The sequence below is a fragment of the Balearica regulorum genome, chromosome W (genome assembly GCF_011004875.1).
Source record: "Balearica regulorum gibbericeps isolate bBalReg1 chromosome W, bBalReg1.pri, whole genome shotgun sequence".
Taxonomy (NCBI): domain Eukaryota; kingdom Metazoa; phylum Chordata; class Aves; order Gruiformes; family Gruidae; genus Balearica; species Balearica regulorum.
Window position 1 is genome coordinate 4250195 of NC_046219.1, and position 23537 is coordinate 4273731.

Below are 23537 nucleotides of genomic sequence, written 5' to 3' on the forward strand. Positions count from 1 at the left end.
CGTCGAGGTTCAAAAGCAGTGTCCCATCTGGGTCGCCAGAAACTGTCACCGAAACCCAGGAATAAACCTCGTAACACCAATGTAGTGTTAAAAGGCAGGCATTCTTTATTGCAGCGCTGGATGCACGGGGGATAGCTCCACCCAACGTGCCTACCAGGTAATCGCCAACATACAGGTTATATAGAATCAAAATATACATATTCATTATCTTTCCGAGAAAAGGTGATTCTATGATAATCATTTCTAGGATTCATTTCCATATTCTCCTCCCCATCACGCATGCTCAGTGATTTGAGTCGGTGGTCCTCAGGGGTCTCTGGTGGTCGTCAGTGGTCTTGCACCTGTGTCCGCTGGATGACCCCCTTCGTGCAGGCATGCGCAGTACCCTTGTTGTGCAGGTACATCTGCACCTGTCCTTACTTTATAAGATTGATATTCCCGGGCCTATTGTCCGGTTGGGTAGGGACTGTACAAAAAACATAGCAGCATTGTATCTTGACACGGTCATCTTGCCACTTGCCATGGTTAGTTAGCTTCATTACCTGTTACTTTGGTTACAATCTACGGCCCCCTATCCTACGGTTACAGTAGGAATGTATATGGACGTGCCAATTAAAATTTAAACAGCCTCTGATGCGGCAGGACCCCTGGTTTATTAATAAAGTATAAGAGCATCAAAGGGATGGCTCTGTGCTGGTGGGTGCCTGGGGACGGGCTGCCTCTGGGGCTCCTCCATCCTCAGGGTTTCCCACCTCCAAATTGTCACAAATGACTTGAAGTTATTAATATTTTGTGCTGCAATGTGAACCAGGAGGGTGTCTCTTGTGATTATGCCTTAATGTTAATGTCTGGAGTAGTTCCTAAGCATGGATTAGTATTATTATCCCTATTGTACAAAAGGAAAATGAGTTGTCAGGGCATTAAAGCACTTCCCAAGGCCACACAGCAAGCCCCTGGTTAGGATTGCAGTGCAAAGTGCTTCATTCCTGGCCACCACCTCCCCATGCTCCCCCGAGCTCTCACCTTGCAAATCCTTTTCCGAGGAGCAATGCTTTTTCCTTGTTGACTTGCCAAGCTCCGTGTTAAACCCACTTGGCTTCACCTTTGCCTCTTCGACATGGGAAGTCCAGATCTTTCTTCCTTAACAGAAAGAAACCTCTCCCAATATCCATCTTAAATCCAGCCACAGCTGAGAAAAACCTCTTGTCCTTCTGCTCAGCCTTGGGAGCTGCTTGGTGCAAGCTCTAGCCCCGCATTTCACACTCCTCTAAGCCGGTCCCTCTCCTTCCCTGTCCCAGCATCTCCTTGGCCAGGGATGCTGCTGCCAGAAATTGGCAGGAATCTGCCTCCCACTTTGCTCCACAGGGTTTGGTGACACCATTAGTAGGATCCAACATTACAGGTTAAACTCATGGTCATGGTCTTTCAGGACCTTGTGACTCTTCCATCGGTGTTGCTCTGTTAGCAACAGTTTGCATCTTTTTATTTGGGTCCTTATCTGAGCACACGGGACAGGCGTTTTCTGTGATTCTGGGTTTTTCTCCGTGTTGGGACACTTCTGGTTATGGTTGACTATGGCTTTGAGGTGTCCGTGCCCAGAAGCAGGGAAGAAATGAGAAATGACACATCTCTCTAGCTCCCCGCCTCTGAATCCCATGCAGGTGATACTGCAGAAGCCCTTCCCTGTGCGAAGTCATGCACACCCACGTTTCTCCCACCTGCGCTTCAGTTTTGCTCCCTTGCCTGTTTTTCTTCAGCCCCATGACCATATTATTTATTAACCTGGGGAAGCTCACCTGGAAATGAAGAGTGTAGGAGGGATGCTCTACAAAATATTATCAGAAGCATCAGAAAACACAGCAAAACACCCTTTCATTTAAAGCTGAAAGCATGCTGTGCGGAGGTGGTGGGGAATGCAAAGCCACGGGGCTTTGCGGAGCCGACTTTTGGAGCAGATCAAGATTAAAACGCAGGTTTTTGAAGGCTTTGCTCAGCTCGCCACTGCTGTGATGGTAGTGCGGCTTTTTTGATGCCGGTTTCAAGATTTCCCTTCATCTGCCTTCGGTTGGGGTATTTTCATCCAGTCAAAGCTGAGGTCTCGGCTTTTTGGCAGTGTGGGGAGAAGCTGGCTGCCTTGCAAGAAGGATGGGGAGCCCATGCAAAGAGATCTTCCCTTGGTGGCTGGGGAAGATATTTTCTGTTTTTTCCAGCTCTACAAAATACCACCTCAGGGTACAAAGAGCAGGGAGGGAGGTGACAGAGGGACCATGAGATGGCTTGAGCAGCACCTCTTATCCTTTGCTTTCTCCTGGTTTTATCCCCTATCATCTAACCCTGGTGCGGGATGATACAAAAGCTCTACCAAACGTCTTCTCACACCAAAAGCAGCGATGGAATGGGCTGAAATGCTGGTTCCTTTCTGCACCCACAGCTGGGGGTGAGGCCTGGAAGGGGACCCGAGTGGTGGTGGCAGGGGAGTTTCTTGCAGAAGTACTTCAGAGATGGTGAATCATAACTTATTTCTGTTTTCAGAACTCAGCTGCAGGCAAGCGAATCCCCAGTGACCAGAAAAAGGGTGCTCAGAAGTCTCCAGCCCAACCGGGCTGATGGGACATGACATTGCACCAAACTTCACCCAGGTCCAGCCACTGAAGGGTCTTTATTGCTTGGTGTGGCCACCAAATCCTCCATGCTCTGACTTAAAAGCATGTCCTGGGCTTCCAAGTCCTCGGCCCCTCTGGTTTTCTGGCTTTGTACATGTGCCCACAGCAGCCATCAGAAATCTGGTTTGTATTTTCAAGAGATTTTTTCATTCTTCTAAAGCCTTGATTATTTTGCTCTGGCTCTTCTTTCTGGGCCTAATATCACCTGAGTGGTTCACTTATCTGAATTAGCTTGATTAATGACAGAGCCCAGACACAAAGCTCCTCAGCCTGTTCAAGTCATCTTTTCCACAGGAGCATTTATAATCTTTTATTCTCTTTTTCTACAGCCAAGTTTTTGTCTCAGCTGTTAGGTGGGAGCACACAACCCACAAATATATAGACAATGTTCAAAAAGGTGATGGAGTTCTTCAGATGAGGAGATAAACAAAATTTCCCTGGCTGAAAACATCAAATTACAGATTAACCTGTTGCACATATCACCTCTGAAATCCTGCAGAAACTTCCTCCTCCTCATGCCTTGTTGTTGACATTGGTGGTCTTCAGCGACAGCAATGCTGAGGTTTGACACTCAATGTCTTCCGTGCCTTCTGCAGGTTGTCTTGCCTGAAGATCTGTTGCACCATGACCTTCAGCATCACCTTCCCTGTGCTGTCCTGCCCTCCTTCTCCAGCCAGCATGTACTGGGTTTGTGTGGCAAGGTTTTGGTAGCAGGGGGGCTGCAGGGGGGCTACAGGGGTGGCTTCTGTGAGAAGCTGCTAGAAGCTTCCCCTGTGTCTGACAGAGCCAATGCCAGCCAGTTCCAAGACGGACCCGCTGCTGGCCAAGGCCGAGCCCATCAGCAATGGTGGTAGCGCCTCTGTGATAACATAGTGAAGGACAAAAAATCCCCAAAACTAGGAGCAGCATTTGCAGCCAGAGAGAGGAGTGAGAAGATGTGAGAGAACTTTGCAGACACCAAGGTGAGTGCAGAAGGAGGGGGAGGAGGTGCTCCAGGCACCGGAGCAGAGATTCATGGATGCAGCCCGTGGTGAAGACCATGGTGAGGCAGGCTGTCCCCCTGCAGCCCATGGAGGAAGGATGAGGGGGAGCAGAGATTCCACCTGCATCCCATGGAGGACCCCACGCTGGAGCAGGTGGAGGCACCTGAAGGAGGCTGTGGCCCCGTGGGAAGCCCACGCTGGAGCAAGCTCCTGGCAGGACCTGTGGACCCATGGAGAGAGGAGCCCATGCCAGAGCAGGTTTGCTGGCAGGACTTGTGACCCCGTGGGGGACCCCACGCTGGAGCAGTCTGTTCTTGAAGGTCTGCACCCTGTGGGAGAGACCCATGCTGGAGCAGTTTGTGAAGAACTGTAGCCCATGGGAAGGACTCACATTGGAGAAGGTCGTGAAGGACTGTCTCCCGTGAGAGGGACCCCACGCTGAAGCAGGGGAAGAATGTGAGGAGTCCTCCTCCTGAGGATGAAGAAGCGGCAGAAACAACGTGTGATGAACTGACCACAACTGCCATTCCCTGTCCTCCTGTGCCACTGGTTGGGGGGAGGAGGGAGAGAATTCAGGAGTGAAGTTGAGTCTGGGAAGAAGGGCAGGGTGTTGGGAGGTGTTTAAAGATTTGGTTTTATTTCTCATTACTCGACTCTGTTTTGCTTGGTAATAAATTAGATTAAGTTTTTCTAACTCAAATCTGTTTGGCTATGATGGTAATTGGTGAACAATCTCTCCCTGTCCTTATCTCGACCCACAAGCCTTTCGTTATATTTTCTCTCCTCTGTCCAGCTGAGGAGGGCAGTGATAGAGCAGCTTTGGTGGGTACCTGGCCTCCAGCCAGGGTCAACCCACCACACTGCATCTGTGCCATGACAGGGGAGGTTTCCAGAAAATGTCTTGGTGATGCCAACCTGCTCTCAGGTGGATGGAAGGAGTTAGGATGAGCTGGCTTCACTCCACATGCCAGTTCTGAATGTCATTCAGATGGGAGTTTTCAGTCCATATCATGCAAAAAAAAGTTGTGCCTTGCTTAGGGAGTACTGGGGGCTGCAGAAGCGGGAGGTCATGCACTTGGGTTGAGTGTCATGTAAAAGGGTACAAGTCTGATGTGTGGCTGAGGGAGGCCCTCCCGTTGAGTCACGAGGTTCAGAAAGGACCCCCTTGCTTTCTAAACTCCTTCTCAGAGAGGAGCCTAGGTGCGGCTAGGTCCAGTCTTAGTCCCAGACTTGGTCAATGGTTTATGTCTAAAGGATTATGTGTGTAGCCACTTATCAGAGTCAACCTTTGCCTGTCAGAGCCCCACTAAGGACTTTCACTGAAACAGTTTCGCAAAGCTGAAAAAGATAGGTAATTTATTGAGGCAACAGATATAAAAAGTTCGGAATTGCCGTTGATAAATGCACTAACTGCAACAATTTTGAGCTTAAGTTAATAGTTCAGCGCTTTTGTTAATGATAGTTTTCCCGGGGTAACATTCGACATAATCGGAGGCGCAAGTCTTACCAAAGAGGCGTCCCTGCTTGGGGAGGAGAGAGGTCCAGGCCCGTAGGCCCGTCGACCTGTCTGTATAGTTGGAGTTCTCGTCCTCAAAAAAGAGGATTCTAAATGCCAGATTTATCCTTTTGGCAAGGTGGGACTAAGTCAGGTATTGTGTGCTGATTAGCCCTTAACAAGGCTTGTTGTGCAGTTGATCGGGGCTGGGGGGGGGAGTAGCAGAGAACAAAGGCGTTCAGTATAGAGGAGTGGTGGTCTGTTTAGCTAGCTTACCGGGCTGTGAAGGCTCCCCCTCACCCCAGGTGTCACTTAGTTGATATTGAGGAGTAGACCCGTCAGGCGCCCGCATCTTGTTAAGATGAACAAATTGCTCATCTCCTGCCCCTGTTCAGGTCCAGTGCTTATCAGTGCAAGATAAGCAAGCTGCTCAATCCCTGCTCTTGCCCAAGTCAGACACACACACCACCCCACCCCCACCCCCACCCCCGGGCCCCTTCTGCTGGCTCATAATGGCCCTGTATTCGGCACCAACAAGCCTGGACAAGTCCGGCATCCCACAGTTGAGGTGCACCTCTGGATGTGTGGATGGAGCTGGGGCCACCTTGACCTTCCTGAGATGAGACCTTGAGCAGAGGTTAGTGGGTACATGGGGCAGCTGATCCAGAGCTTCCTTGGATTTGAGTGAAACCCGCTCCTGGCTTCTGAGCTCACACCAGCCCTTGCAGAAAGGCAGCTGGAAGAATAAAGTTCTCTGGGCAGGTGTGAGGAGTGAGGCTGGTCATTGCCAGAGGACAGGCTTCCAGAGCTGCTGCTGGAGCTGGGATGGAGGCTGGGTGCTTCACCCCATGCCTCAGGGAAGAGAAATCGCCCTAGAAAATTGTCTCCTTTTTTACAGTAAGTAATGTTGCTGTCCCAGTGAAATCACACTGTCCTTGCCTTTGGCTGTTTTTTAAGCGCAGATAGAGGAGGATGTTGATTTTTCTCCACCCAGCCATCTGTTAGGGAATTACTCTACAAGGGAGCCACACGAATCCTCCTCCGGGCCACTGTGACTTGGCCCAGAGCAGGTTTTGCCTCTGGCCTGGGAGAGTTTGAGCATCATCTGCTGCCGCCACCCTGCCTGGCCTCCACTTGCCATCAAAGGACTTGCTTCCGTAAAAGCTGTCTGGCAGCTGGAGTCTTTTCCAGTCCGAAGGCACTGGTGACACCGGTGGCCCAGCTGGTTATTCTGGTTTTGTTCTTCAGTTGGAAATGTCTTCTGCATTTTGCAACCTTGGGAGGACCAGGGAGGTCAAACCAGCACTGGAAAAGCCTTCAGGGCTCTGCATGGCCATGTGAGCCAGGGCTGATGCTTCCTTCAACTCACATAAAAGCAGCCCTGGCTGATCCAGACCCTTTCCCAGTGATGAACCATGGTGCACATCATGAAACAGATGTCCCAGTGAAATCACACAGTCCTTGCCTTCTGTTGGGGGCCTCCAAGAGGAAAAACGTGGGTGTGGGAGCCACAGGCTGAGGAGTAGAGCCCTAAGCTCTGCTTTCCACCCCGGCACGGTGAAATCTTTGCCTGCAGCCACCTAAGAAAGAAGAGAATGGGAGAGGTGGTCCATGCATCCCCACCAGCAACAGCTGATGTCCCACGCAGCGGTGGCATTCCTGGGATGACCCCCTGGTCACGCAAGGCTTGCTGGCTCATTCCAGGCACAAAAGCAGTGGCTGGAGCCCACCGGGAGAAGGCAGCAGGGAGATAGAATCATAGAATGATAGACTTCTCTGCAGGGAGGTTGTTGTCAGTGTCTGCTCTTTCACCCCTTTGTATTCCTAGCTTTGGAGGGCTTGGGGTTGAGTTGTAAATTCAGGTTGGCCCCCTATTAAAGGCCAACTCAGCTAAATACTGCTCAGCTTCAGTATATTATGGGATGTGAGTTGTTGCTAAACATGGGCATGGGAATTACAGGTTTCAGCCAGGTTGATGGCTGTTACTTGCAGGGACCTGTTTGGTGACAGCCAGCATCAGGCTGAGAGACAGAAACTGCTGTTACGAAGCATGATCCATTCCCCGTCAGTCATCAGTCCTGCAGGCTGGGATGTTGGACGGTTTGCATCACTTGCAAAACCACTTTTTAAACTTAAAAACACTATTTACAATTAGAATGGCAATGCAGGGAAATGGCCAGTCTTGGGGGGGAAAAAAAAAATAAATCTTGCTGTGCACTTGGCATGGGTTATTTCTCACGTTGAAATATTCCCCAGATGTTGGATCTAAAATACAAAGGGCTGGATGATGCCTCAGCTGGGTTGTTCTCAGAGGAGATAGCATCTCCTGGTGCAGACAGCACAGCTTTCCCAAACCAGGCTGCTTAAAGTCATTTGAGAACCTCACTTGCACATGTTCAAACAGCTCCTTCATTATCATCCATCAATCTCTCCATCCTCGCCCAGTCCCTCAGATAGATACCCACTGTGGCTGATGCAAAGCCATCCCACTTAATTGGGACCTTAGGGAAGCTGTTCCCATCCTGAAGCCTGCTCTGCTTTAATTAATAGATAAAATAAACTATGAATAGGAAGACCTTAACTAACTCCCATTTTTATTTCCCTTCTGCTTTCCATGCTTCTCCCAGGTAATTTGGAGCAATGCTTTGTGTGAAGGTCTGTGCAAAAGATAACCTGGCTGCTTGTTTTCTGCAGGCTCAGTCCTGCAAACGAGCAGAAATGCAAATGCTGGGAGCTGGTAAAATACTTAAATACCCACGTGAGCAGGTGAACTGTTCCTGGGGTAGCTCCTTTGCTTAAAGCCAAGCCCGGATCCAAGTGCTGCAAGGGATTTGCCCCAAAGGGCAGGGAAATGGCAGTTTTGAGGTGATGCTGTTTAATCTGGGCATTGTCTGGATTTGGCATGCTGGGGACAGCCATGGCAAAAGAAAGGCATCTGCTTTTAGAAAGAAAAACACAAGTTTTAAAATAATTCTGTTGGTTTTCTTTCTTGTGGCTGGATTTCTTCTATGGGTGCAAAATGCTTCAAGCAATCAGGAACGCAGCTGATCCGGGTACCAGTATCCCAAATTGCCATGCAGCGCTGTAGACCCTCCGTGGCCTCTTCCGCTGTGCCTGGGCTCCCATTGTCGCTTCAGTAGCCATGGCTAAACCAGCAACATTGGGGGTTATGGGCAGGCAGAGACTGTGCTTTTAATTAGCATTTTTATTAATGATCAAGATGCCAGGATACATGTCGTGTTGTCTTCTTGGGGGTCTCCTTCTGCCATTGCTCTGGCAGGCACCTCTTCTCCTGGGTGCGAGGTTCATGGCCCGTAAAAGGCTAATTATAGTATACATGAAAAATAATAGTAGGAGGTGGAAAATGGTGGAAAATGTGGGTGTGCAGAGAATGATTGCTCTAATGGCATCCCCCCATACCGGGGAGTTGTGACAAGCTCATTCCCAAGGATTTACAAAGGTGGCTGCCTACGACATGAGAGAGAGACTTCATCTTTTTTCTTTGCTTTGGCAGTTTTAGGTCAGTTTAATAAGACAGAAGAAAAAAGGAAACCTTCAAGGAAGTTGATGCCAAATTGGTGACAGTTGGGGAAATCAAAAGCTTTGCTCTCAACTAGTTTCGTTGCTGGTGAGATGGAAGGAGCAGGTTGGGATCCCTCACAGCTGGGAAGCGGCAGCGGTCGCTGCTCTCACCCAGGTTTGGTGCTCTGACAACCAGCGTTAAATCAAATGTGATGTGGGAAGATGAAGCAGAGAATAAACAGTGTTATTTTGGGGGGCAAGGAGGGTGCTGAGGTCTGGGTGCAGCTGTGGTGGGGTGGGGACAAGGAGGGAGAGCAGCAGGGACAGGTTCTGCAGGCACAAGGCAGCGAACAAGCGTTTGCAATAAATAGAAAGTAAAGGGGTTGTGCTGCTGACACCACTTTCATTACACGGATTCATCCCCAGGAGCTCGACGTCTGGGCATCACATCTGCTCAGCTGCTCGATTATTCTTTGAACCAGTCACTCCGCACTGTTCTCTGCCATGTTATCCAGCCCTGGATTCAGTGCAGCTCTGAAGTATCTCAGACCCTTCCTCCTCCATTTAATTCTCCATTCCCCCAGAGCACTGGAGGAGCTGGCAGGAGCTGGGGGTAACACTGCACTCATGCCTGACAGATCTTGTCCTCTGACATTTCCTCCCTTGAAGCATTCCCATTTCAAAGAGGCAGACTCTATTACAAGCTGTTTCCTTAACGGACAACTCACCAGTGTGTCTCGATTGATGTTCAGGCTTCTGGCAATGGTCTGTGCCCAAAGCCAGGGTCTTGCTGCTGCTGTGGGCAGGACGAAGTGGGCAAACAGGCAGCTTTGTGCACAGCCAGCTTTGCTACGTGAGAATAAAGCTGAGCCAGGGCTTCAGCAGTGGCTCTTTCCTTCTAAGAGATATAAACTCAAAGCCTTGACCTGTCTTTGGTGTTTTAAAGGTAGGAAAAAAAAAGAAAGGCGTGGTGCCTGTGCCAAAGAGCTTATGTTCGTGTTTTTTATGTCCTTAGTCATAGTGCAACTCCGGGGCAACTGATCACACATTACTGTCACAAGCCCCCCTGGGGAATTCATCTTTTCCTGATAGCATCAGAGTAATTTCAGTGGAGTCAGTGGAGCCGCCATGGCTAATGCGGCCGGACCGCGCTCGAGCCGTGCCTTACACAAGCTACACTGGAGCTCTACTAAGCAATGCACCTCTTAGTAACAGGAGGGGGGAAAAAAGCATATGCATTATTAAATGGCATTTTTTTTCCTGCCCCCAGACCAACTAGTGTGTGCTGCACTGAATCTAGGAATATCTAGGAATATAAACTGACCTTTACAAAGGCAAACTTAGTTTGAGTAGGAAACTCAGTTGTGTGCTTCTCCTGGAAAGCTGGGATTTGTTTACTATGCACCAATTTATTTTATTTTCAGTTCAAAATACAAAAAGTACATGGGTTATAGCAACATAATTTGCAGCCTGCTGATTAATAATACAGCTGATGGAATGAAATTGGGCTGTAAGCTCAAAGTGCTGAGGAAAGCTAAAATTTGGTGAGCAGCGTGTATGTGTGGGGTAGGCAGCCTGCAGCCTGGAGAGAAGAGGAGGCTGCCAAGGCAAGAAACACTATTTTCTTTTTGCTGCCTCACACACAAAACCCGATTCTGTTAAATCCCCTTCGCCCTACCCTGCCTTACAACCTCCCATCCTTGGAGACGTTCAAGACTCGACTAGAAGACTCTACGAGGAACCTGATCCGAGGAGACGTGATCTGAGAAGTGGTGGGCTGGACTAGGCGACTCCGGCGGTCCCTTCTCACATTAATTATCCTGTGATTCCCCACAAGCACATGAAAGCAATTGTAAGATGGGAAATTCTTATAACACAGAGCAATTCCTAACAGTATTCCCCATTCATGTAGAGAGAAGGCAACCTACAAAGTGTTGATGAATAAAAGGATGATTTTTTTTTTATGGGTCCTGAGATGCCCCCAAAGCCCAGCAGCCAGTCTTAGCACTGCTGGAAATGTGGCCACTTTTACACCGGTGCTTCATTTTATGGAATTTGGTAGGAAAGAAGAGTCTTAATTCTCTGCCTGTTGTGTATGGACCTGTGAAAGCATTAACAATTCATCCCAGGGTGTGCTACTGCAGGTCACTAATAGGGCAACTACCGATGTTTTGCACCTTGTTCCAAGGGTTGATAAAATATCGGGGATGTGTCTGGAAAAGGTGGTGTTACATGTGTCAAAAAGGATGTGCTGAATGTACTGTATCCAGCAGGAAATGACAGTGCCGGGCTGACCTGTACCACTTCACTGACATCTGTGAGTTCAGATCTGGCAGGGTATTTCTGGAACTCATTCGTGCTGTAGACACTCAGGTCCCATTTATTTCAGTGGCTAATGATTTAACTTCTGAAATATGTTGGATAAATCCTGTAACTAGAGACAGAAGAATATTATGCAAGACAAACATTTTGCAGTGGGTGTTAACAGCAACTGGGGTGAAATCTACACCTGGAGAGGGTATAAGCCCCCCAGTACAGTCTGAACTTCACCCCTGTGGGTTTCAGCTTCTTTGCCTGCGGAAGGGGTGAATTTCAGGCTCCGAATAAAATGCTGCACATGCTGTGATTAGACAATAAAAATGCCCCCTCTCTCAATGAAAATAAGAAGTGTTGGAAAAGGAGACAGCAGGGAAAAGCACCCTCTTCCTGAAGGCATCCGATAGTCCAAGCCTGCAGCAGGAAGGCTGAATTGCTGAGTTTCAGGAAGGTACTAATGCTATGCCTTTCTGCATTTGCCTTACCTGTGCTTTCGGCTGTCTCACACTGGGAAGGGAGAGAGCCTGGATAAAAACCATGTCATGGCAGGGTGAAAAAAAAAAAGAGATTCTTATAGCTCCCGTTATTGGTAGATACTTCAGGCAACAGTGCTGCCTGCTTTGATCAAGTGCGCCGTGGTCCCTCCTCACCAATCCACCAGGACATTGATGTAAACACTCAGGCAGGGTTTTGAGAGCTTTGCTTCTCCCCACTTAAAAAGAGAGCAATTCCTCATGCATGAAGATGCAGCACAGGCCCATGATTATTCAGGCTCCATAGTGTTTAATTAAGTCGCTTATCGTGTTATCATCCCGTCTCTCTTCATCCTGCTTGGAAACATGCTTCCTTGCACCCACCTCACGCCGGAGAGCAGCAGCTCTCCGAAGATGTCTGTGTGTGTAATGGCACTGTTACACAGCCGCAAGTGCCAAAACCTACAATTTATGGTGTACGGTTTGAGTTGCACCAACACCGCGTACCGTAAATATGGTATTTCCATTCATTAGCTTTGGCAGCTTCATGATGACGATGATGCTAACTATAGCTGCCTGGAAGTTACTGCCGTTTAATCACCTGGTTGAACGGAGGCCCCTTTATCTCGTTAGCGTTCGGGGACCGATCCTGCCAAGCTGCAATGCTTGTGTGCTAGGGTGGCGTGAGGACCTGCTCCACAACACCATTCACAGCACTGCCAGAGTTTGTTGTTCACCCAGCGCCACTCCAGGGATGACTGCCAAGGTCCTGTGAGATGCTGAGTGCTGCCCTGGTTTTCCGAAGTGCCAGTAATATACAGCCTCTTCACCAAAACCCAACCCATATCAACCAAACCAGCTCTTCCCCAGAGTGCCCCAGGATGCCCTTCGGTCTCCCTGGCTGTGTGTTTGTCACCTATGTCAACCAGGGGAATAACCTCCATGCTCAGCTTTGAAGGACACTGGGAAGCGGCACCTAAGCTCACAGTGATGCAGGGCACACAAAATCAGTTTCCCTGGGAGGTTTTAACAATAACTGTTAATGCTCCTATTCCTCTTTCTTCTCTCTGATTTTTCCCCCTTGCATTCACAGGCATAAGCACCAATTCAATACCTTCCTGCTCATGGGGTAACCAGATGGGAACGTTCATTTTAATCTTAGTGAAACAGTGGAGCGGTCTTGTTACAGATGACTATACCCCCAAACATTGTTTATACACATAGAATCACAGAATGGTTTGGGTTGGAAGGGACCTTAAAGCCCATCTAGTTCCAACCCCCTGCCATGGGCAGGGACACCCTCCACTAGACCAGGTTGCCCAAAGCCCCTTCATTTCCTCCTGTGTAATTCCCTGGGCGTTTAATTTACTGGACCATTTTCTCTCTTATTTTTTTCTCAGTTTCCCCTGCAGAAGATGAGGGAGGTTCAGTTCCTCCAGCTCTAACAAAGCAGCATGCTTGTCTGGAGGGGATCAATAATTATCGAACTATCATGCTTCTTCCATTTAGAGTGTTGAAGCAGCTTCCTTTAATTGTTCTTTCACACTGTAAATACAGCGTACAGTGATTTTTTTTCCATTAAGGCTGCTCAGTGGGTCATGCCACCCCAGGGTGGAAAGACCTCAGTTACCTCACCTGTACCTTACCTCACCTGCCTCACCCTTGGGCACTACCAAAATCCATTATACCTTTCTCCTCAGGAAAGGGCCCCTCTTCAGTGGGGACAGACCTCAGGAGCGGACAGACATAAGGACACTGAGGTGCTCCAGGGCTCCCTGGGGTCAAAGCAGGCCCCGGCATGGTCTCACAGGCTGCCAGGACGCTGGCTTCGTGTGGACCTGGAAACCCACATGTTATTACTGATAAGCAAATACACATCGGCTACAGGGGGAGAAAAGGGCAGAAAGCCCAGCCAGGATTGTCTCAATGTTCACCTCAGGCCCACCACACCCCCGCTGTGAGGGACACCTTGAGGTGGAGGGCCAGGCAGCATCCCCCCTTGGCGGCCCCTCACAGGGACTGGGGCGGGGTGTACCAGATCCCCTCAGGGGGCTCCTCCCGGGGACGGTGAGGGAGACCGGATCCCCTAAGGCGACTCCTCCCGGGGATGGTGAAAGGGACCGGATCTCCTCAGGTGGCTCCTCCCGGGATGGTTGAAAGGGATCGGATCCCCTGAGGCGGCTCCTCTCAGGGATCACCCCTTTTCCGCCCCCTCCCCTGCCCCTCCCCCGGCAGGTGGCCCCCGCGCGGCGGCTGAGGCCGGTGGGTGACGTCAGCGGCGGGGGTCGGCGCGCGGTGCCGGTGCGACGAGCGGAGTCGGGCCGGGCCGGGCCATGGCCGAGCGGTGCGGAGCGGCTCCGGTAAGTGCGGCGCCCCGCTGATCCCTTTGTCCGCCCCCCGCCCCCCGCGCCGAGCCTGTTCTGCGGGCTGAGTCCGCTGGGGGCCGGTAGTGAGGGGATTTGCGGGGGGGGAGCGATGCGGTGCCGTGCGGGGTGAGCCGGCCGGAGGGCGGCGGTTACGGCGGGGCTCGGTGAGCGGGTTCGCTGCCAGGGCCATTCCCCGGGGCTCAGCCCAGCCCGGCACACCCCCGCTGCCACCGCTGGGCCTGCCGGAGACCCCCTTCTTGGAACGGTGGGCTTCAAATCCGTAATACGTCTGCAGTGCCGGTTTGCTGCCCGAGAGGACGAGCCAATACATATGCATTTGCTTCTCTCTGGTTTTATACATGCTTTATGTGTCCATATGTGCTTTATTGCGTTCATACATACAGACTTGTGGGCTTGCAGAGTTAAATCTGCACACAACCAAGCTGGCGGTCAGTGTGCCTGGCAGGTCCCTGGCCTCCTTCATATCTGGAGAGGGAAACCTGCTTCTCTCCCTCTTTCCCCCTCCAAGGCAGTCTGCGTTTGCTCTCGGTCTTATTTATTTACTTCTCACCTGAACTAGACCCTCGGGTCTGAGAGTGTGCGCTGGAGATGGCAGGTCGTGACGGTCCAGGCTTTAATGGCATCAAATGTGCATAATGTGTGGTGAACATGCACTTGGCTGCTGCGCCGGGAAGCATGGCACTTCGGGAAGATTCATCCTGGGCTAGTATAGTGAGTACCAGAAAAGGAGGGGGGGAAACCTGACCCTGACATCCCAGCGGCTCTGACATGCTGTCCCCACGCAGCGCTTTGCCCAGCCGCATCCTCCAGCCCTGAGGTGTGGGGCAGGTTAGGGGAGAGGAGTTCCCCTGGAGTGCGGTGTGCATCCAGAGCTCAGCCTTTTCTGGGTGTTGGAGGTGTTTGGGTACCTCCGCTACCTGTCTCTTGTCTGTATGCTTGGGGCATGTTGTGGCCAGAGAAGGTGATGTGTAATATCAAGGGTTTCTCTTGATGAAGCAGCTGGGTTGTTTTTGGACTGCTTTTCCCTATTCTGATCTGCAACAGGAGCCCAGCCTCCTGAAGAACAAGGCCTGGGCACATTGACATCTTTTTTACTACTTTGGTCATGATCAAGGGATGCAACTGAGACTCAGATTTGCAGTGCACTTTCCTCCTTTTGGATGGATAGACGTCCATCAGGTTGAAGGTCACAAAGAAGTCCCGTGGAGGTGTGCAGGCAAAGGATTGCAGGGAAAGGGAGACCAGGACTGTAGTGAGGATATCGCAGGAGCCAGGGCTGGAGTTGCACATATTTTGAGGATAAATCTCCCATCCAGCAGGTAAGCATCAGTGTTCCCCCTCCCTGCAAAAGAGGAGAGGGTAAAGAGGCATGATAACCCACGTACCATCGATTCTCCTGAGTTTGTGAGACCACTGTGAGCCTCTACCTGGCTTCAGAGCCAAAGCAGAGAAAAGTCAGGCTCAGTGCAGTCCTTTCCCTCCTCAAGCTGAGCCTAGCCTGTTAGTGAGGATTGATATGGACTGAAATCCCAATCAAATAACCTGTGTTCAGAAAGGACGCTGAACTGCGAGCATCTCGGCCAATCTCAAGTTCTCTAGGTTGAATGCTTCATGCAAATGGTCTCTGTTTATCTCTTCTTTATACTTAGAACAGAGACATGAAGACCTGCCTCCAGGTGCTGGAGTAGCTTCTCTTCCTGCTTCTGCCTCCTGGGCAAGGCAAAATTGCCAGAATTGGCATTATGAGCTGAAATTACCTCTCGATTTTCCAGGCAGCATGAGGCAGCTCACTTGTAGTTGAAGCTGTTTTGATGGATGTGATTCGTTTGCCCTCTCTTTGGGATCTAAAAGTGTCTGGTCTGAGCTGCCCCCCCACCAAATGGAGGGGACAGGCACCTCCCGAATTAGTTTCAGGGATTCATTTCGCCCTGCAGTAAACCTCAGGCGCCGGGCAGGCAAATGCCTTTCAGGGTGCTGGTTCTGACTTGGGTATCTGAGTTTGAGAGGTCTAAACTTAAGTGAGATGAATCTCACCCAATGCTTGCAAACCTTGGGTTTTAGTCCTTGATCTTTCCCTTTTTAGCATGACCCTGCTGTTCTCCTACCACTCAGGCCTTTTTTTGAGGCATAAATAATGCTTCTGAAACTTTCCATGTCCCCAGGTGGGAGGTGTTGCAGAAATGTAACTGCAGGGAAGCATTTGCAGCTTATCATCCTGCAGACACAGAAGGCTGGGTTAAAAAACCAGCCTGTTAATTTTGTTTTAATGACTCTAAGCAATGGTGAGCCCCCGCCCCCACCTTCCTCCGATACCTTGTGCCAACATTTAATGCTCTCACTCTGGTGAGATGCTATCTCATTTCAAGGTTGAACTTATCTAGCTTTGATTTGCAGAGGGGGAGATGTTGTCATGCCCTTGTCACAAAGGTGACTTGTCACTCCCAGCTCCTTGCCTGCAGAGATCAGGTCACCTCTTCACCCACTCCTCAGGAGGCTGAAGTATTTCAGGTGCTATAACCTCACGCTGAAAGACTCCTGCTCCATCATGTATGGTTTTTGTGGCCACCCTTGGGACTTTGCTGGTGTGACTGCATCATCCAGGTGCCAGTCTGGATGCAGCCGTGACCTTGGCAATGTCGTGTGTTGGTGTGAGCTTGCTTTCTGACTTTTAATGGATGTGTTTCCCATTGCACCGACAAGAACCACCTCCTTTTGCTCTGGCTTGGCTCTGACAGCATATGCAGAAGAGACACCCACGCTCATCCCAATCCTTTTCTGGCCTCATGTTTTACTTTGCTATGTGAAAACATGGTCTGTTGGACTGTGACCTCCATCGAGATGATTTGGGTCTCTGTGCAACTGTGTCATCAACCAACCATCCAGTAGTTACTGCTTTTTTGTGTATTACAGGTTTATATTTAATATAATCCCCCAGAAGGAATCACAGATGAGACTGAGCAGTGATGAAAATCCCTGAGGACCATGCTTGGGTGTTGGCTTCCCTCCCTGGTCTCACCCCAACACCAGCCACACTTGGGGCTGTGCTGGCCCACACCTAATGTGTGTGGGGTTTGTTTCACCTGGTGTGAGATTTATCCTCAAAATATTATGTGCTTTGGAGAAATTTGAGCAAAAGCTGTGTTGAGGCAGTTGCCTGCGTCATGCAGCCCTGTTGGCTGTCAAAGTAAAAATAAGTCTTTTAAATAGACCTAATTCCAGGAAACTCAGCTGGCTGATTGGAATTGTATTTTTAGTCTCCATTTCATGTATTTACCTGAAATTTCTGTCCCGCTGTTCTAGCCAGAGCTGACCCCAGGTTGCCTGCTGTTCCTGCCTTTCACCTTTCGTCCTTTCTTAAAATACTACGACTACACAAAGTTTCCCTGTGTTTCTCCAGTTGCTTTTAAAATGCTTTATTTTAGCAGATATTTGTCAATACTGAAATGAAAACTGTAGACCCAGTTTCTTTTGTCCTCTTTGGTAACTGTTTTATCCCATCAGCAGCACAGGTACTCACTTCTGATTTTACTGATGGTACCTAATAGTGAATCTAGCAGCTATCTAATTCTCTATTCCTAGCATGCTTAAAAACTGCCTTATTTTACAATTAATTCTGTTGGCTGTCCAGATTTAATGGATTCCTTTAGAGGTCTTCATCAGTCAGTGACCCTGGACATTTCTTTCCAGTGACATTTATTTTTCCTGTTCCTTTTCTTTGCCTTTTAGAACAATCATGTTTCCATGCATTTTCCATATCTCATTTTTGCCTGAATGGTTTTTGCCTGATTTAATTCTTGCTGCTTATCTGGATTTGTAACTTTTGGCGTCTTTGGTAGATGCTTCAAGCGAGTCCCGTAATCTCAATGATGCTAACCATTGCTTTCGGCTTTGTAAAATTTGCCCTTTTAAATTTAGACATTGCTGCCGTTATTTTGGGCTCGTAGTTTCTATGACTAGCAGAGAAACAGAAAGAAGCCATAATGGAAGGGGACTTGCATTAGACATGGCAGTTCATTTTGGCTTCATCCTCGTCACATAGATCTGCTGCTGCTCCATGGATAATTAATGCTGAAACGTGAGCTACTCCACGTGCTGCCAGTGGCTTTTCATCCGAAAGACTTACCGGTGTGTTCCTTGGGTTTGATATTGATTATTCATTAGTTGTTTGCATTGTGGTATTTTTATTTGCCTCTCTGGGTGTATGTATGTGATGAATAGTGGCAAGATGTTGTCCTCCTTGTACCAGTTCAGCTGAACGTGTAGAAGAGAGTGAAATTCAGTGCTTATGGCCTGTGAATGCCCAGCAAATGGTCTTTGAGTGTCTTTGATGCTGCAGAAGAAAATCACATACTTCATACAGTTTGAATTATTTTTGCATGTTTAAGTACCAAATCTCTTCTTTTGTACTTCGACGTCTTGATACTCCTCTCCTAACCGACCACTGCACCTTGCAAACCTCATTGGCCGCACTTCCCAGGCAGGCGCAATGCTGACCGGTGCAGCCCAAGCTTGGCCCCAGGAAGCCACTGTGTTTTTCCCCGTGATCTGTGCTAGGGTGAGGTTAAACAGTGATCTGCTTCAAGGGCTTTCCAGATAGAATTGCATGCGAGGATTTACAGGAGCTGATTTCAGCCCTGCTGAAAGGTGCCAGGATGACCTTGCGGATGCTCCCTGTCCCTGGGATGGGTCAGGAGCGGGACAAGCTCCCAAATCTTCCCACCACCACCATCCCCTGGCTTGGAGGCTGCAGGGGGAATTAGTGCTGCTTGTTCCTGCAGCACTTTGTATCCGAGCTAAGCCTGTCTTTAAAAAGCAGCCGGCATGGTTGTGCTTGGAACAAGCAGCTCAGTTTTTATATTATACACAGCAGTCATCTCTGTAGGAAGCTGGCCAGTCCATGCCGCTGCAGCAGCCCAGTGCTACATGGCCCTTAGCGTGTTTATCCTCAGGGCATTCCTGGGAGGAAGGGAAGGAACAGGGGAACTCAAGGAAAAAGCTTTCTGGAGTGCTGATGTGAGCATCCCTGGTGGTATGAGAAGCGGTGCCCAGGTATGTGCATGTCTGTCGGGTCACTGGCAGGGGTGCTCGTGCGTGTTCTGACTGCACACCCGCTCTGTGGAGGGGAGAGCAGTCCCTTCCTGGGACCCGGTGTGAATCTGCCACATGCAGGTGGGAAACCTGCATTCTGCTCTTGTGCCCTTAGTCTTGCATCTGCTCTTTGCACCCTTAGCGCCTTCCTCACTGGCCGTGACCTGCCGCAGATAAAATGTTATCCTCTGCTGCCTGAGCTGTTGTCTTACTCCCCAGCTGAGTGATGGGAGGTTTTCTGAGTCTGTACAATTTCCCAGGGAAGTGGCTTGTTTGTGTCTTAGCTTCATGTTAGAATCCCTCCAGATTCAGGGAAGAGCAAACAACCCCCTGGGCTGATACCTGTCTGTGTCCATCTGTCCCAGCTGCTCAGATTGTTTGCATAAGTCAGTTCTTGGCTACATTTGATTTTACAACAGTATTAATTACATGGTAACTGATACACCTGCAACAATTAGCTATGTAAACTAAGATAAAAAGCCTAATCAAATTTCATGTTTCAGAGTACAGGCTGCTTCCTTCTGGAGGCTTCCTAAGCCCTCCTCCCAAAAATCTCTTCCTAAAGGAAACTCTGCAAATCATCTCTGGACCCTGAGATGCTTTTTCCTACATGTAAGTGAAGTGGGGCAGGGGGAATGCAGCCTATCAGCTATGGAGGCATGAGCCTTTCTGGAAGGAGTTGTTCCCCCTTCCCCATCTCTCTTTTGTGGCTGTGGCGCTACTGGTCCCTCTGGAAGGAGCTGGGAGTATCCCCAGCCCTGAACTGCATGCTCCTGGTCTGGGAGTTTATGGAGGAGAGTGACGTGCAGAAAATCGGACTCCACAACTGGGAAAGTTGTAAAGTAGGTATGTTTATTCAGCGCTGGGCAGCACGGGGGGTCATCCCACCAAAATCATGCGCACCTTGCGGCAATTCCCTTTGAATTTTATACAACAGAATGTTACATATTCAAAAAGCGCCTATACATATTCATGATCTTTCCATGGAAAGGCGGTCTTATTACAATGAGTTCATTTCCATTGTCTCTGCCTTTAACTCCTCTCAGCTGCGCACGCGCAGTGCCTCTTGGTGGTCGTGGGCCGGGGTCTTAGGGATGAAGGCCGTATGTCTTCCTCACTGTGCACTTTTCACCTTCACCACAAAACTTACTCAGACCGGTTCCTAATTAGCAGAGAATCCTCCGTGTTCATTCCATTCTGATTTACTACCTCCTTATCTTGTGATTGGTTACAAAAATGCAAGCAGAGCGAAGGGTCATCTTGACCCTTCCTTACGCTAGTTCTTGTTAAAACATCTTACGTAAGGGTTAAGATTACTAGATATGTGGCTTAAGCTAGTTAATGGTCCTGCCATTTCCCTTAAGTGTTAGTTCTCTCTATCATCATGGAGCACAAAAAAAGCTTGCAGGGTGGAAAGGGGCAGCTCTTGCTGCTCCCGGATTTGCTGCTAGGTTGAAGGGGATGCTGCAGGACTGGGGCCAGATGTGCATACAGCTGTGCCAGCAGCAGCAGCTGGCATGTGTTCCTCGCTCCTGCATGCCTGTGCCACCGTTTGCTATACTGCAGTGAGGTAAGTTTTAATGCAAAGTTGAAATTTCATATGCACATTTCTCTCTCTTTTTTTTTTCTCCTGTGTTTGTTTTACACCTGGGGTCAGTTTTAGGTTCTTTGATGAGACTCTTAGGAAAATAAAACTCTAGTCATAACCAGTGGCTGTGAAGGGATTGCGATGCGCATGGTGTTATCACTGAATCATCTTTCTCGCTTGAATAAGGGGCAAGGAAATCTCAAAGGGCATTTTGATGGGTTTTACGTTTGCCAAACAATATAAATGGTTGATACTACTGACTTTTCAACTTGTCTCACATTCCAGCTTCACCTGAGTCCTATCTGCTCTTGTTATTAGACAGGGGCTCATTCTGCTTATTTTAAAAAGACAAAAATTCTGAGAGTAATGAGATGGCCACATCCACTCCCAAAATACCTGCTTGATTTTAGGCACGACAGATGTCTGTGCCATCTGTATGCTTCTTCAGTGCCGGGTTTTGCCCCGGGTTAGCAATTGCATCGCTGTATCCCCTGACCTTAAGGCAGGTGAGCAGGCAGAACAGCTCAGTATGAGCGACCTCGGATTTCTGGTAAATACTAACTGATGAACAAAGTGTAAACACTGTGGAGAGGCTTTGTTGAACTGTGTGAGGATGGTGGAGGCACAAGCGAGATTGTTAGCGGCACTGATCAGGCTGGTAGAAAGGAGTTTGATCACGGCACTTGAAGGGCCTCATTACCTTGTGTGCTTGGAGAGTGTGGAGGCAATTCTGCATTTGGGAAAGGCTTTTACAGTCTTTGTCTCCTGAAGTGGTTAGAAATACTATGTTCTCCTCTGTTAGAAAGATGGGTCTAAGGATTAAAAAAAAAAAATTAAAAAAATCTCTGAACTGGAAAGCTAATTGCTGTCTACTCTTCAAATCCAGCAAAATGGGCAGAGTGCATTTTGAAAAAAGGGAAGAAGTTTGAAGGAAATTCTGGTTATAATACTCGCAACATTTTTTCAGTACATGAAAATGTGTGTTTCAGCAGATCCCAGGAGCAGTCATAGGATTAATGCAGTAGCTGAACAGCTAGGGAAAAACCATGACGGCAAAGTTGGAAAACTCCTTTTCCCTATGGAGAAATGTGGGTTAGTACTTTTGCTCATCTTGCCTATTCATTTCACCAGTGCCATGACACTGAGGAGGGCAGACAGTCCTGCAGACCCTGGGAAGGGTACGGGGATGCTGATTTTTATGCAGGACATTCCCCTCCCCCCGTCACTGGGGATGTGGGATGCCCGTTCCCCATGGAGTTGCCAAATCTCCCGATGATTTGGGTTCACATCCTGGAATCTAATCTCATCTCCTACACTGGCCTCTTTTATCTGAATAAATCTCATGTGTCTGCTTACTACTCAGGAAAAAAAAAATCTTTATTGCTGTAATATGTTTGTCAGCTTTCCTTTATCCCGGCAAAGTACTGTAAGATCTGCAAAATGCTTTAGAAACATAAGCATTTTTTGAGCAATAGATATTGAAAGGGGAAAAAAAAGTAAGTCTCTGAGACTTGAGTCTTGCAAACCAAACCACTCAAGCAGGTTTTCTTGGCACAATTCCTTTTGCAAAAAGGGTATCTTACTGCCCACTGGAGCCAAAAGTCAAGAAATGGATTAAGGCTGTGAAATTGCTCTATCCCGATCACTCTTATGACCCTGTGCAGAGCAGAAGGGATGTTTCGGAGCAGTACTTGGCTAAATGCTGGCCACTAGCGATCTAGAGCCCAAGCTGGTGCAGAGGACCTTAATTACGTTGCTCTCGACAAAGCACAGGGCAAGCTGATGCTCTGGCTGTACATTTAAAGCATCAGATTTGAAAACAGAGTAAACCAGCCCAAACCTTCAGCAGCCCCAGTTCAGCTACGGAGCTGCTGTCTCGTTCCCTGCACTCAGGTCTTGATGGGGAGCAGGATCATGCCTGATTCGGATGATCCTGGTGTAGCAGGCAACAATAGCCAGACAGTGGGCAGGCAATGCTCCACTTGTGCTCCTGTGAGATGCTCTTTGGGCTTTGCTGGGTATGCTCACCTCTTGTTTGCATCTTTTTTTCAACAAAAGGATGGTGGTGGAACATTTCTCCTGAGTAGCGGTCAACCTGGACACGAAGTGCTGGGCAATGTCTGTGAAGCACGAGCCCAATGTGGGACAGAGCACATCTTCCCATGGCTCTGGAGGACCATGGTGCATGGTTGCACCCTCTCAATTTTCTCAGCCTGGTTAAGACCATTTTTGGCATGAAGAATATCGACTTTGTAACTGTCTTAATTGCATCTAGGCAGCAGCCTGGGTGCTGTGTCCCAAAACAGATTGGGTGCCTGAAATGGGAGCCTGTGGTGGAGCAAACCTAGCAGCACTGAGCCTGGTCCTTGTTGCAGAGGAGTTGGGTATGAGAACTGGAGGACTGGCTGGATCTGTTTCCTCCTTCACCATGACCCCATTAAAATTTAAGGGTAAAAGTGGGAGGAATGGAAAAGAATTTGCTATTTAAAGCTTAATTCATTTTTAACCTCAAGCATTAGCTGGAGTTTGTGCAAACCACTGGCAAGGCAATTAAAGTGACTTTTTAATGAGTTATTTTTGTTGCTTCACCAGGGTGGGAGCTAAAGATCCCAGGCTGTGAGCTGCCTGGGGTAGGGGCCATCCTTTTGCTGTGCAGCTCGGATGTTTAATCCCTAATTGGGTTTTATTCACGAGCCCTGGCTGAGTCATGACGAGAGAGAAGGCACAGAGATGTGGCTGGATAGAATATGGGGAACAAAATGTCTGGGCTTCAGTCCCCAAGGTTCCAGCTTGGATCCATCCTGGAAAAGAAGAGTAAAGGACTTTGGACAGTGCAGTGTCATTAATTTCTTGTGCAACTTGGCCAAGAGAAACCAGGGATGAATCTGTTTTTCTCTGCAACATTCATTCATTCAGCTACTGCCTGCATTAACACACCTATGTTGCCTTGCAATCTCTCTCCACCTAGGTTATTTAGAGGAATGTTTTCTAAAAATAGCTGCCTGGTTTGATGTCTTTCTGG

General features: G+C 48.8%; 1 protein-coding gene and 1 long non-coding RNA gene across 2 annotated transcripts in view; one reads left to right on the top strand and one right to left on the bottom strand.

The window, feature by feature from the left end:
• Positions 1 to 3933: 3933 nt before the first annotated feature.
• Positions 3934 to 23537, bottom strand: part of LOC142599264 (uncharacterized) — a 59278-nt gene continuing 39674 nt past the window's right edge. The window contains exon 3 of the long non-coding RNA XR_012832894.1: positions 3934 to 3993. This is a non-coding gene — a long non-coding RNA (uncharacterized LOC142599264). The remainder of the gene's footprint in view (positions 3994 to 23537) is intronic.
• MAPK4 (mitogen-activated protein kinase 4) overlaps positions 13726 to 23537 on the top strand; it is a 51781-nt gene continuing 41969 nt past the window's right edge. The window contains exon 1 of the mRNA XM_075738992.1: positions 13726 to 13812. The gene's annotated coding sequence lies outside the window, so the exon portion shown is untranslated. The remainder of the gene's footprint in view (positions 13813 to 23537) is intronic.